The 14705-nt window shown below is 32.9% G+C and overlaps 1 pseudogene; it reads right to left on the bottom strand.

Moving 5' to 3' along the window:
* Positions 1-9336: 9336 nt before the first annotated feature.
* On the bottom strand, positions 9337-10851 carry LOC107016580 (annotated as a pseudogene).
* Positions 10852-14705: the final 3854 nt, after the last annotated feature.

The following is a 14705-nucleotide window of genomic DNA, read 5'->3' on the forward strand; positions in this document are numbered from 1 at the left end:
GGAAGTCTTTTCAAAAAGGTTTGGGTTCAATGGTGAACTTAAACACTTATTTTCATCCTCAGAAGGATGGGAAAGCGAAGTGTACTATCTAAACCTTAGAAGATATGTTAAGGGCTTCTGTGATCGATTTCAAGGGGAATTGGAATGATCACCTACCTCTCATTGAGTTCTCTTACAACAACAACTGCCATTCGAGGATCCAAATGGCTCCATGTGAAGTTATTTATGATAGAAGAATGAAGATGTAGATCTCCTATTGGGTGGTTAAAAGTTAGTGAAGCAGGGTTTATAGGACCAGATCTAGTTCACCAAGACATGGAGAAGGTGAAGATTATTCAAGAGAGATTGAAGATGGCATAGAGTCGTTAGAAGTTCTACACATATGTTACAAGAAGGCTATTGGAGTTTGAAGTGGATGATTGGGTATACCTGAAAGCATCACCTGTGAAGGGTGTTATGAGATTTGGTAAGCAAGAAAAATTGAATCCTCGGTATATTGGTCCTTATAGAATATCAAAGAGGATGGGCAATATAGCTTATGATCTGGATCTACCTAAAGAGTTAGAAGCGGTTCATCAGTATTTCATATCTCCATGTTGAAGAAGTGCATGGGTGATCCTTCATTGATTGTACCAATGGAAAATGTTAGAATTAAGGATAGTTTATCCTATGAACAGATTCGGGTTCAGATTTTAGATCGTCAAGTTTGCAAGTTGAGAACAAGGGAGGTAGCATCAGTCAATGTACTTAGGAGGAACCAATTTGTTGAAGAACCAACTTGGGAAGCTGAAGTGTTTATAAAGAAAAAATAAGCACATCTCTTTGAATCCGGAGAGAATGAAGATCAAAGTACTTATTCTATTTTTAGTACTTTATAAACTATATGTACGCACTTTATTAGTTGATTTTGATTATTGAATGTTAAACTTGAGGTTACTATTCTTAGCTTAGTAAACAAAATCTCATTCGAGGACAAATGTTCTCAAGGGGGATATATTGTAACATCTCTTAACCCGAAATAGCTAAGAAACTAAAAGGGATAATGCCCAAGAACCCCCTCAACCTATGCCCGAAATCTACGAGACACACTTATACTATACTAAGGTCCTATTACCCCCCTGAACTTATTTTATTAATAATTTTTTACCACTTTTCGACCTAGGTGGCACTATCTTGTGGGCCCAACGATGGTTGACTTTTTTTTTCAAACTAGTGTCACGTAGGCTAAAAAGGGGTAGAAAATTATTTATAAAATAAGTTCAGGGGGTAATAGAACCTTAGTATAGTATAAGTGGGTCTCTGGGATTTCGGGCATAGGTTGAGGGGTTACTTGTGCATTATCCCAAACTAAAACAAACATTTTTGAAAAGAAAGGGAGAAATCTGGAAAGATTTCCTGAGTTAAGAAAATGAATTTTGGTCATTTTCAAACGGCCAAAACTTCTAGCTCAAGATGAGTAAGAGGTATTTCTTGATATGGTTAGAAAACCCTTTAAGAGATCTTTCCAACGCCGCCGAGTATGTGCATTTTCTATATCGTATGAGGGAGATATGTCTATCGAAAGTTGGGCTGTTGGATTGAAGAATACACTAATCCCGATTTAAGGAAGGCCAAACTAGTCTTTTAACCCACTTATTGTCACGACGAGGAGCACCCCCTAGACGTAACTGGCATCCTCTTCCTTGAAGAGGACTTAGACTAGGAGTTAGCATACATCATTGCATCATAGGTAGAGGAAATACAAAAAATTAGAACTTCTACATAGTGAAGTATATCTAGACTTCTCGTTATCATATATGAAGTTTACATAGACCTCTCATTTATGAAGTGTACATAGACTTCTCAATTAGCAACATAGTCAATTCATATGTAGTAGTCTAATATTTGTCTCACACATAAACCATCTATGTAGAAGTATAAGATTCGGGCATAGCCCTTACACTATTATAATATGCCACATATATTATTACAACAAAGTCTCAAAGATAAGAAAAGAACAATTGTCTTAGAGATAGTCAATATCATACCTAGAGTAGAAAATGGCATTTTCCTCGGACTTGAGGACTCATCAATAACTTGGAAAAAGTTCCAAGTCTTCCTTCAAAGTGGCCTTGAAACCTTCAATGGCCCGAACCTACATAATTGTAGAAATATAAAGAATATGGGTTAGTACAAACCACATGTACTAAGTATGGAAACATATGCAAGTAAAGCTATTGAAATCATTCTTAAAGGGACATTTTGTTCAAAACCATGCTAAGTCACTTTGAAAGACTTAATGCACATACAAGAGCATATACAAGTCAATAATCACAATAACATCAAGACATGTTCATATCCAACATAATACCAACATCATCATGAAGTCATATCAATATCTCATATCATAGAGTTCATGACATCAAAGCATACAAGACCCTTACTCACAATCCCCTCCTAAGACTACAAGTGCAATGCTCATGTGAAGCCACATAACCCCACATAATCAAGTAAACTAGAAAAGAACCATAAGCAATGTCTATATTTCATATAACATCATATCATGCATACTCATCATCATATATAGCAACTTCGATCAATATCATGTTCATCAAATGAAGTCAACGTCATATAATATCAACATCATATAAAGTCAACATATGCATTTCATTCATAACATAAGTACATAAGATCATCCTCCTAGGACTCCCCTAAAGGTCAACTTGCGCAATGTACAGGTAAAGTCCCATACTCCTACCTATACTAAGTAGAACCCCTTAAGTCACCCTAGTTAGTGTTTGTTTTATTACTTTCACTCATTCATTTTACTTTCTGGAACAATCGCCTTAACCGACAATAGACCATGTGAGCTAAACATGGAATCTGGTGTCATGAAACCCTACACCCAAAAAAGGTTCTCTACTTGCAAAGGTAGAACCAAACATGAACATAGCGTCCTAGGTAGATCCACTAGCTAGTTTTGCTGTGGGGGCACATAGTTAAGGAACTAGGATATATGTATTAGAAACCCTCTTTATGCGCATTTGCATTATCGCTTCCATCCCATGACAACCATTGTGAACCTACCTTCCCTCATTGGGAAAGGACACCTCTTATATCTAGTTTGCTCGGTGCTAAGCTAAAGTCCCTTTTTGAAATGTCATTAAGTCATCCTTGAACATTAGTTAACAATATAGGCCTTAGGGACTAACCCTTGTATAATCATGATCATAGCTCTATAGGTATTGAATGAGAAATTCCTTTCATTACAACACTTCATTAGTGTGATCATCACATCATAGTCATATCATAATAAGTCACACAAGAGAATCATATTCATCCTTGCATGATCATTCCCCTATCAAGTTCTCACAATTCAACATACTCATAACATGCCATCATATTCATCATATCATCATCTTCCTATTCTATTCACATATCATACTTAAATTGAAATCATTATCAAGAATAAACCATCATTACATCAATAAAGTGTTCATAGCCTTTGAGAATCTTACCAACACCTTCCAATAATCACCTACAATATTTCATCGTCAATCCCACAATATTTATCCATCAATTCACTCAACATCATCATTTAATAATAAATTATACAATAACTAAATCAATTTCATCACCCCTAATCACAATCAAACTAATTCATAACCTAGGGTTAGGGAGAAGGGACAATCATGGATCCTTTTAGAGAACTAGGTCAAAACCTAAGGAATTATAACAATTAATCAATAAGAAATCATAATATATAAATAATAATCAATAAAATACAATATTAAATCAATTTGAAAAGTAACCCATGAAATTGGATGAAAATCATGATTTTAGACATCTTTGGAAACTAATTTTGAAGAGCCTCTTGGAGAAAGAGATCCCAGGAGTGAATAGCTTCCATAACTTAAGATGCCTTGAAGAATGAGGAATAAAACTTGAATCTTAAATCCCTAATGAATATTGGACCTTGGTCTTCAATGGGGTCTTTAGGTAGTGAGAGAAAGTAGAGAGAAGTTGGAGAGATTTGGGTTTGGGAAATAATGAAGTGATGAGTTAGTTTAATGACTTATAACTCCTTTATAGTTCCCAAATAACTCAATTAACCACCCCTTAACCCCCAATTGATTGATTGACTAATTAACCTAAGCTTAACCGAAATTAGACGGTGAAGTCGAAGCCCAACGACGACTTCGTCGACGGGGCGTAGCCCAAACCACGAACCGTCCTGGTCATTCGTGTTTTGGATCTGAGACCTCCTTTTTGATACATTTTGGAATATGTATAGGTCCCCACCCACGAGCACCATTGACGGGCCATTGTTCCATCGACGGCTCATCATTTGGTTCCGTCAATGGCACACTGCCATTTGACAGTTTTAAGGTCCAAATGTAGGGTTCTCTTCAAGGACCCTTAGGGTGGTCCTTGGGGAGTCTTACCCAAATGTTTTGACCCTAAACACGTCTTAACATGTATTTTTAACCTTTTTACCAAATTTGACTTAATTCGGACTATTAAACCCCCATGAAATACACCAAGGCACACTAGTTCATTTTTCACAAATCTCCGGACGTCATGGTCGCCTCTTGATGTTTTGACTCTAAAATTTCATAATTGAGTTTATTAACTTTTTCAAGCTTAGAAACACTATTTTAAGTCTTAGTTCATCAAGTGAGTCTCTAGACTATGTCATGGAAATTCGAAAGTGTTACATTTATTTCCTATTTCATTTTAGGGATTTATTTGAGGTAAAAAAAAAGTTTAAGTTCAGATTATAAAAGTTAAATTTTGCTTATGGCTTGGAGAAAAGAGAAGAGAAGAAGGAAAAGGGGTAAACATCAAGGATTCTCCAAGAACGCTAAGGAATTTCTGGGAATTCGTCGGAGATGATCCCTATCAAGGTATGTGAGATCTTTCGTATTGGATTAATTCATCCACATACCAAATTTGTTTTAATTCAGTGGGCTTAGAATTGCTTACATGTTAAGAAGTGAATTTTGATGAATCTTGTCAAACCCCTGTTGGTTGAGTTGTTTGAATGCCCATTGATGTTGACTAGTATCTCAGAGCTGTTTTTTGGGTTAGATCATTTGGGTATTGGAGGTATTAAGGATTTTAAGTGTTTGGGAGAAGAACACTAGGGGTTTAGAGGATTTGTGATCACAAAACGATTTGAAAAACTCGTCAGACTCACCTTGACAGGGCCAGGCGCGTCACACCCCCAAAGCGCCAGGAAGGCTAGGGCGGCGCGCTTACAGTGCACCCAAAATGAGACCCAGTCACTTGGGGCTGGCACGGCGCGTCCGTATCGGCGTTTTTCACCTAGTTTTCATAGTTTAGCCATTTTAAGTCCTTCTATGGTATACTAACACTCTGCAGTACATCAAATATTAATCAGGCTTCACAACCTAACAATTAGAGGAAGAAAAAGATAGCTTTGATCCAGTGATGAGTGAAATGGCTACATTGATGTTAAAGAATTCAAAAAATATTGGAAGTCTTACAGTGTGATCTTATCACTAGCCATTGTTCTTGATCCTCGATATAAGCTTAAATTTGTGAAATTTATTTTTGTAAAATTGATCTTGAGACGGTTGAAGAAAAGGTTTAAGTCATTGAAGATAATTTACATATTCTATTCAAAGAATACTATGTACCTTCGACCACAATGTCCTTGTCGGTGGAAACTAGTAATGAAATAAGGGATGAACTTGAGGAGTTTCGATACGTTTGATTATCAGTTGGGGTGTGGTTAAACTAAAACACAACTGGATTTGTAATTGGAGGAGCCCAATCTTGACCGTAAAGTACATTCATACCTGGATGTACTTACCAATTGGAAGGAAAATAAATGAAGGTATCCCGAACTCTCATTGATGGCAAGGGATGTCTTGAGCATACCTATTACCACAGTAGCCTCTGAATCTACCTTTAGCATTGGAGGTCATATTATTGGTAAATATACAAGCTCTATTTTACCTGCAAATGCTGAGGCAAAGTTATGTACTAAAGATTGGCTTTGTGGGCAAGAAGGTAAATCATTCTACACATATTACATACTTGCTTTGTTTTGTTACAAGTTGGTGTTTCAGTAAATAATTTTCTTCCTTTTGTTTGTTTTCTTAAGGTTCCAATGAATCTGATTCTGATGATGATGAGATTGCGGTAGACCTTCAACCGTATCTTGATAGAATGCAAGAGAGCTTTATCGATTTTACGTAAGTTTCACTATCTCTTAAACTATGTGCTCTGCTTCATTATAGAATTTAATCTTACACTACACTCCCACATAGGGCCCGTGTGGATGGGCTTAATAAAAGCAGCTTTTAAAAAGTACTTTTGAAATTGTTGAAACTTATTTTTAAAATAAGCAGTTATGCGTTTGGATAAAAGTGCTGAAGTTAAAAAAAAGTTGTTGATGTGTTTGGCAAATAAGTGTTGATAAACAGCTTTTTAAATCAAAATGTCTGAAATATCCTTAAAAGCTGTTAACATGATAAAAGTTAATTAATTTATATTTTACAGCCATAAATAATTATATTTTGCTATCATTCACATATTTCTTTCTCATCACAAATTATTTATAAGAGGAATATAAATTTTTATTTAAGTTAAATGTGCAACTTATTTTACATTTTAATAATATATAATTTGAATAGATCACTTGAAAGATTTAAGATTTATTTTATTTTCATTCATTAGTAATAGTAATTGTGTATCATCCACACGTGAAAAGGGAAAGATAGAAGAAAGAGATGTTAGGGTTATGTGGGTAATTTGGAGATTGTATAAAAATATTAAGGGCAAAAAGGTAAAAATGTGGTCAACTTAAAACAACTTATAAGCTGGAAAAAAAAAGCACCCCTACCCTAGCTTTTAACTTTTGGCTTAAAATAAGTTTTTTTTAACTTAAAATAAGTTATTTTGAGTATTGCCAAACAGCTAAATAAGTCAAAAAACCAGATTTTAAGTCAGTTTGACCAGCTTTTAAGCTGAGCCAAACAGGCTCATAGTCTGATGGATGTAGTTTGACAGTTTCAACACTATAATTCCCCTATAAACTAAGTTTTTTTACTCAAATGTTGCAACTCTAGTTGGTTTTCTCTTCTCTTTAGCTCTATTTGTGTATGGTTGTTCTTACTAATACTAGTATAGAAGGCATTCAAGCTGGAATCCTGTTCGATCATGTCCTGGACTAGTTCTATTACCTATATCTTTCTGCATATCAAAATGATCAGTACCGAACTCAGCTGCTAACACCAACCTTTCCATTGTTGTTGGATACTGAACCTTCTCTTCTGATGAATTTTCAGAATGGTTTTCAGAAGCTGAAGTGACAAACTCAGCTGCTTTCGTATCAATGTATTTACTTTTAAAATTTGTTTTACCTTGTGCAGAAAGTCCAAATGCAGTGTTGAGGAAGTGGAAACACTGCGGAGATGAAGAAAGAAGCTGCAAGATTGACTATAATAACATTTGACTTATGTTTTTCCGCTTATTATATTCAAACATGTGTTTTTATGCAGTAAATGAATTTTTTAGAGAGTGTTTGTTGTAAATACTTTTTTGGTTACATTTCAATGAAGTCCAATGGAGATTGTTGTTTATTAGTAATTTGGAGCTATCAAAGTTTTCTCAGTGTATGAGGTGTTTTTGTGTATTTATGCTAGTGTGTTGAAAATAACGAAATTGGTGCAATTGTAGTAGTTTGTGTAAGTTGCTGTCTATACATTTTTCTTTTGTTTTTTACTTTATACTTGTACTTTGCTAAGTGATTTTCTTAACTTTAGGGTCCGTTTTAATCAACTAAAGTATGCAGATTAGATGCAATATCTATGGAGTTGAAACATAGTTATGAAACTGTTCAGCTCATTTTCTTGGAGATGAGAGAAGTTAAGGAGAATCAATACAGAAGTAAAGGAGAATCAATGCTCCTTAAATGGGTATAACTAGTATTTTACCCGACCCATATTTTATCCAACCCATATTTTGCCCATATTAAAATGGGCGGGTTGTATTGTTACCCATTTTTCCTCAGCCCATTTTCAACCCGCCCAAATTTTACCCAACCCGCCCATTTGCCACCACTATTGACGCTGGAGCTACCTTAGCAATTGTTCCAATTACGTAGAATTGTGCTTATCGAGAAATATACAATATGATCAAGAAATGGATATGTACGGTTGGAGTAAAAAAATGTTTGTTTTGTTTTGTCACATCGTAGAGTATAGCTCAATTCTCGAAGCAGAATATAACTTAATTAATAGAGTTTGAACCCACATCATTGACCGCTAGGCCAAACCTTTGAGTGCGTTAATTTCTCAAGGCTAACGAGTGCTTTTGTAGGAGAATTCAGTCATGAAAGGCATATCATATGCCTTACAGGACTTATAGTAATATATCAGCTTAAAATGATTACATATAAACAGGGCATTTTCCCAAAAGAGAGATGGATCAGTTTAATACATATACATGTAAACATACTATTGACCCAAAAGATATATTGACCAGTTTCTGGAGCTGATAATATAACAAAAACGTGCCATTTTACCTACTTCATATGCAGATCGCTTCACCTCACAGCCAGATATTGCACAAAATGACAGCTCCTGACAGCTACTCCATATAGTTAGAGGTGAAGCATATCAGAATGAGCCTTCATTCCCTATTTGGTGTTAGCTCTTCTCCTTCTGGCACTAAAGTTTGCATCAGCTTAACATGGTCAACATACAACATCCAAGTGAAGGAAGGAGATTACAGCAAAAAACGCTACTAATGAATATTCCAAATTCATATACTTAACACTATGTTAACGTTACGATACCTTCCAATCATTGTAATCATATCTCAGGATAAACTGGTGGCGTACAGCTCCACGATGTGTAATGCTCCGCGGAACTGGAGAATTGATTCATCATATTACAATTCGAGAGGAATCAGCGTTAAGGTACAACTGAACAGACAGAATTAAGTTCAATGATCATATAGGTGAAATAACTCGTGAGATAATGTCATAGTAGAATATCTCATCCAGAATGGCAGAGTGGATTTACCCATCTTGCAAGCGAAACGAGAACCAGTTTCATCAGCGGAGATTGAAGCCTGCCCATCGTGTACTAAAAAAGAAAGTGCAAACAAATTCTCGACAGTATGAGCAAAGGAATTTCTCCTTAAAAAGAGTTCGTCAAGCATGACACTTTCCTTCTCCTTTAAGAGCTCCGATATGTTTGACATACTCTTGCTAGTATCAGGTTTTTCCTAGACAATTTCACCAGCAACCTATTAAAAAGACTCGGCAAATAGAAGATCATTTACCTAAATGCATATGGAAGCTGTAATCTCCGAAGAAAATTACAAGTCCTTACCAATTTTGGCCAAGTAAGGTAGACCTTTCTCGGAGGCATTTTCCTGTAAACCACAATCTCTTTTGGATAAGAATGATAAACTAGAAGCTGCCTCCTTTGCTTAAATTCAGTTTTCACAACTCCAAGCCTGAGAACGAGCCGAAAGCACTCAACAGACATTACAATATTTTTCTTTGTTCTCTTTAAATAAAGAAATGAAAATCTTACATTGTCTTGCAACCTTGGCCTTCCATAAACACGAGTGAAGCATCAGCTCCAATCTTTTCCCAATTCACAGCTTTTAGTGACTTCCCAGTGATGAAATGTTCCATTGCATTCTTTGAAAGTCCTTTTCGTAAACCATAGACTTGAAGCAACCAAGAGATGAATATAGAAGGTGAGATACTAGAATTGGCACGTGATTGGAGAGATTCCACAACAGTATTGGTAAGTCCGAGCAAGGCCTCTGCATCCGCCACTTGCTCTCTTGGCCTCTTAACTGAAAAACCATACATACATTATACCGTGCGAGAAAAGCAGGGGAAAATACATAACAATTGTTGCAGCAAATTTCACAAGCGATTGACATTAATATGAAATCACGTTTTTAGTGTGAAGTGGAGCTCACCTTGGAGAGCAACCAAAAAAACAAAAATTGTAACTTATCGAAGAACAGAAATCGTACCCGATTTCGAAACAACATCAAGAGTAGGATAATGAAAATGAGACGAGATCGCCTATTTCATATATCCAAATTGTTCTTTACATATACATATAAGGAAAAAACACTTTTCACACAGATGATATCTATATCAAAACCAAAAGTTCCAAGAAAAAATCCTTTCTTTCTTAAACTTCATGTCCGAATCAAGGAAAAGGAATGGATGCTACGAATGCTCTTTTTTCCCTAATTCATTTTGTTTGAGAAGTTGTGACCGGAACTTCTTTGGCTTTGAACGTGCATCACATAAATTAGGACCTAAAAAGTACATGAATATACACACATGCATGCATATATAAAAGGTCAACTCTAAGCTCCCAGACCAAGAGAAGAGTTGAACCACAAAGGTCCTTCCACAGCTCAAACTCATGACTCACGTAACAACAACTTTACCGGTTACAACAAAGTCACATATATAAGAAAGCTAATAAAATATACCATTGAGATACAAGTCATGAACACTATTCAACACAATGTTGAACTTCTTTGATCCTGCAGCTCCAAGTTCACGTCTTGTCTCTGCATTTCAAGAAAACCCCAGAAACCAAAAAAATTAAATTGTAGCAAAATCAACGGCATAAAAAGTGTAATTTTTTTTTTACAAATACCATCAACAATGGTTCTAATAAGAGAGTATTGTAATCGTACACTACGACTAAGTGAATCAGGCTGATTAATAAAGCCATTGATCTCATTAAAAGCTTCAAGATTTTTTAGCCTTCGTGACAAATCATTTATTCTGCTAATTATTTCTTCATCTTCTTCTAATTTAATCTTCTTAGCTCTAGTTGTTAGAGTCATAGCTTCTTCTTTTTCTTCTATGGAATACTTTTGAAAGTTGAAATAGTGAAAAAAAAAAGGGGATTTTACTTTACTTGCATTGAGAAATGTGGAGAGTATGAGAAGGTGAATAGGCTAATTATTAGTAAGTACTACTAGTAGGTGAATAGGCTAATAGGATATTGGAATAGAAATGTGAAAAGACTTGCTTCATGTCTCGTATGTAAGCTTTATAATTTCACTATTTTAGTTTGGAAAAATTTGTAAATTAGTTACAATTCTTAATTTAATTAGTAAAAATATTTATATTTTAGAATAATTATTAAAAATATTAAAGTATCAATATTTTATAAAGTAATTTGTATTTAAATTTTATTTCTCAAAACAATTCAACTTTGAATCATATTTTATATCCATTATCTATTTGTACTTTTTCATATGTTTGAGTATCATTAAATTTATTTTTCATTTTTAACTTTTCAATTTTTTTATGTTTCATCAATTTTTCAGTTTTTACCATCTCCATCATTCACTTTTCTCTTTTTTTTTTCTTTCATCAAAATTTCATTGTTGAGGAAGAATTAATTATTCATATTTATAACAATTTATTCAGATCTATCAAGAAATCAAGAAATCTCTCAATTGATAAAAGTATTTTTGAATTCATCATTTATGTTGCGAGATTTTTTTTTTCAAAATCACACATTATGTTGAATTTTTGGATTGTATGTATTGAGGATTATCCGTCATTTTTTTAAAAATTTTATGTGAATTTGTTAACATACTCATTAAATATTTATGTTTTTTCAAATTTTTAGCATTTAACATAATTTTTATCGATTTTTTTTATTATTTATTTATTTTTCAAATTTAGTAGAATCTACATTAGCATTTAGATATTGAGTTATTTCGAAAAAGTATTTGAAAGTATTTTGAATGTTCTGTAGTTTGTACTCAAATTTGTTTTTATAAAGTGATAATGTAAATAAAAAATATGTATTTTGATTATTTAAAATTGTGAATGAATACAAAATCAAAGATAAATTAGTTGGTATAAACATATAATGAGCAAAATAAAATATAAAACTATTTGACTGATGCAATTAGGATGAATACATATATAATGAATACATAAATAAACTGTATTTTGACTATTTATAGTTGAGAATGAATACGAAATCAAAACATAAATACAAAACTTTATGGTATACATTAGGACGAATACGAAATCAAATCTAAATACAAACTTTATGGTATCAAATCTAAATACAAACTATTTGGTATACAAAGTGATATTGGAAGTAAGCAAAATAAAATACATATGTAAGGGCCCGTTTGGATGGGCTTAACAAAAACCGCTTTAAAAAAAATACTTTTGAAAGTGCTGAAACTTATTTTTAAAATAAACAGTTATGCGTTTGGATAAAAGTGCTGAAGTTGCTATGCCAAACGTGAAAAGGGAAAAATGGAAGAAAGAGATGTTAGGGTTATGTGGGTAATTTGGAGATTGTATAAAAATATTAAGGGCAGAAAGATAAAAATGTGGTCAACTTAAAATAGCTTATAAGCTAAAAAAAACATCCCTACCTCAGCTTTTAAATTTTGTCTTAAAATAATTTTTTTTACTTTAAATAAGTTATTTTGAGTATCGCCAAACAACTAAATAAGTCAAAAACCAGCTTTTAAGTCAGTTTGACCAGCTTTTAAGTTGAGCCAAACAGGCTCTCAGATGGATTAATTCCTATAATACGTGAGAATTGTATTTTTAATACTGAAAAATCTATTAAAAGAGTATACATAAACTTCATGACATTAACATAATAGTCAAATAACTTCATAAAATTTCAAACATTTTTAAAGATAAATTATAATTTAATAACGTCAAAATGATGTCTTAGTAGAATAAACTGCTTCAAATATGATAATGTATGGTAAATAAACGTGTTTAAAAATAAAAAAATTAAGAAAATTGAATATTGAATATTGAATTTTTTGAGCAATGGTAATAGGCGTGTTTTTTAAAACATGAAGAAGAAAGAGATGTAAGTTGTTGCATTTTGATAAATTGTCAATTAATCAATTCTTTGTTTTTGAATTTTTGTAACATAAGATTTTTAAGCAATTGTTTCTTTTTAGTATTTTCCCCTCTCCTTAATTTCTCCTTTCTGTTTTAACAATTGTTCCTTTTTTGACATTTTTATTAAATATTGAAAGTATTGACAATGAGTCCTATTAAATGTCAAAATATTGACATTTTGAAAAAAATTTCTTTTAGTTACTCCTTCATTATAATTATTAGTCATGCCGTTGGAATTTCAAGAGTCCATTAAAAATATTTATTAAGTTAGTAATTTTTTTATGTCTTTTAAATAATTTAAGTGTTATGATTTATACTATAGTATTTTACATAGTTTTAAATGTATAAATTTTATTTTTAAAAAGTTAACTTTCTATTGTTTAAATTTATAGTTAAATTTGAGAAGATTGAATCTCGAAATTCTTATGGTGGTATATAGATCTAGACGGATGGAATAACTTGTTTGTCCTTCTGAAATCTAATTTATATGGAAAGTACTTCTCGTGTTTCGATTTGTTTATCTTGTCTTTTTTTTGTCTATTTAAAAGAAGATTCTATTTTTTTTAAAAAATTTAACAACTTGTTAACTTCATCATCTCACATAGAATATTTAAGATCAGAAGATTAAATATCATACGAAAATTTTTACCCAAACAAAGATTTTTGATTTATTTTAGAATATAAATTTTTTAAAAGAATCCTTAAACTCTGTGTCAAGTCAAATAGCATCATCTAAATTATGAAATATAGAGAGAGAAAAAACTAGAAAATATAACCACACTGTGCATTAATCAATTTAGAATTTTAAAAAAATACATTTCTTGTCAAACAAATATGATAAAACTTTTTAGAGGAAAAGCTCAAAAGAGTCCTCCATCTTTGAATTTAGAATCAAAATAATCCTCGTCTTTTTTAACATGGAGCACTAATAATCCTTCATGTTTCAACAATTAGTACATATTTAGTACTCTCCCTAAACAGTCGTCTAATATTTAACGGACGTATAAACTATCCACGTGAGGAAATTATCCCTCAAACTGAATATATGTTTCCCCTGTCTCTCACTTCCTACAATGAACCAGGTTTGAGTGGCAGAAAAAAAAAGAGAAAGACGAAAATAACAACCTACAACAAACTCTATCAACAGCGGTATAATTCAACATGTGGATGAGATATGTCGAAGTTGGACAAGAAAAAATACTACCAATCCAACAAAATGCAGTTCATTTTATGTTGGACAAAATGACAATCACACCCAGGATAATGTCCAAATTAAATAGCAATAGGAAGAGAGTAACAACAACACCAAATATTAAAATGGGTAAATATGATACCCGAATAAGTAATACGATAATATTGATGAAAACTTGGTAGTGTAAAAAGACTACTACTCAACACTCTTTTATTTCTTACAACTCACAATATTATTACTTGCACACTATTTTCTCACAAACTAAGAATTAGTTTGTGGATTACTCTCTTTACTCTCTATTGCTTCTCTATTTTGTGTGTCTTCAAGTGTTCAATTACTACTCTATTTATAGTATTTTTTGAACACTTGTTTACATCATTAATGACATAATGTGGTAACCGATTTCAACAAAAAATTGGTTGCCTAACTCTACCAAACTTTGACTACCTACTTCCACAAATGTGGCTACTAACTTTCACATTGGTGGCTACCAATTTTCACATTTGTGGCTAATAATTTCAACAAGTATGGCTGCAAAATTAATTGCTGCCAAGATTTATTTTCACTCCCTTAACTTTGATTTTTTTTCTTTACTCTAAGGCTTGA

The sequence above is a fragment of the Solanum pennellii genome, chromosome 4, assembly GCF_001406875.1.
Source record: "Solanum pennellii chromosome 4, SPENNV200".
NCBI lineage: Eukaryota > Viridiplantae > Streptophyta > Magnoliopsida > Solanales > Solanaceae > Solanum > Solanum pennellii.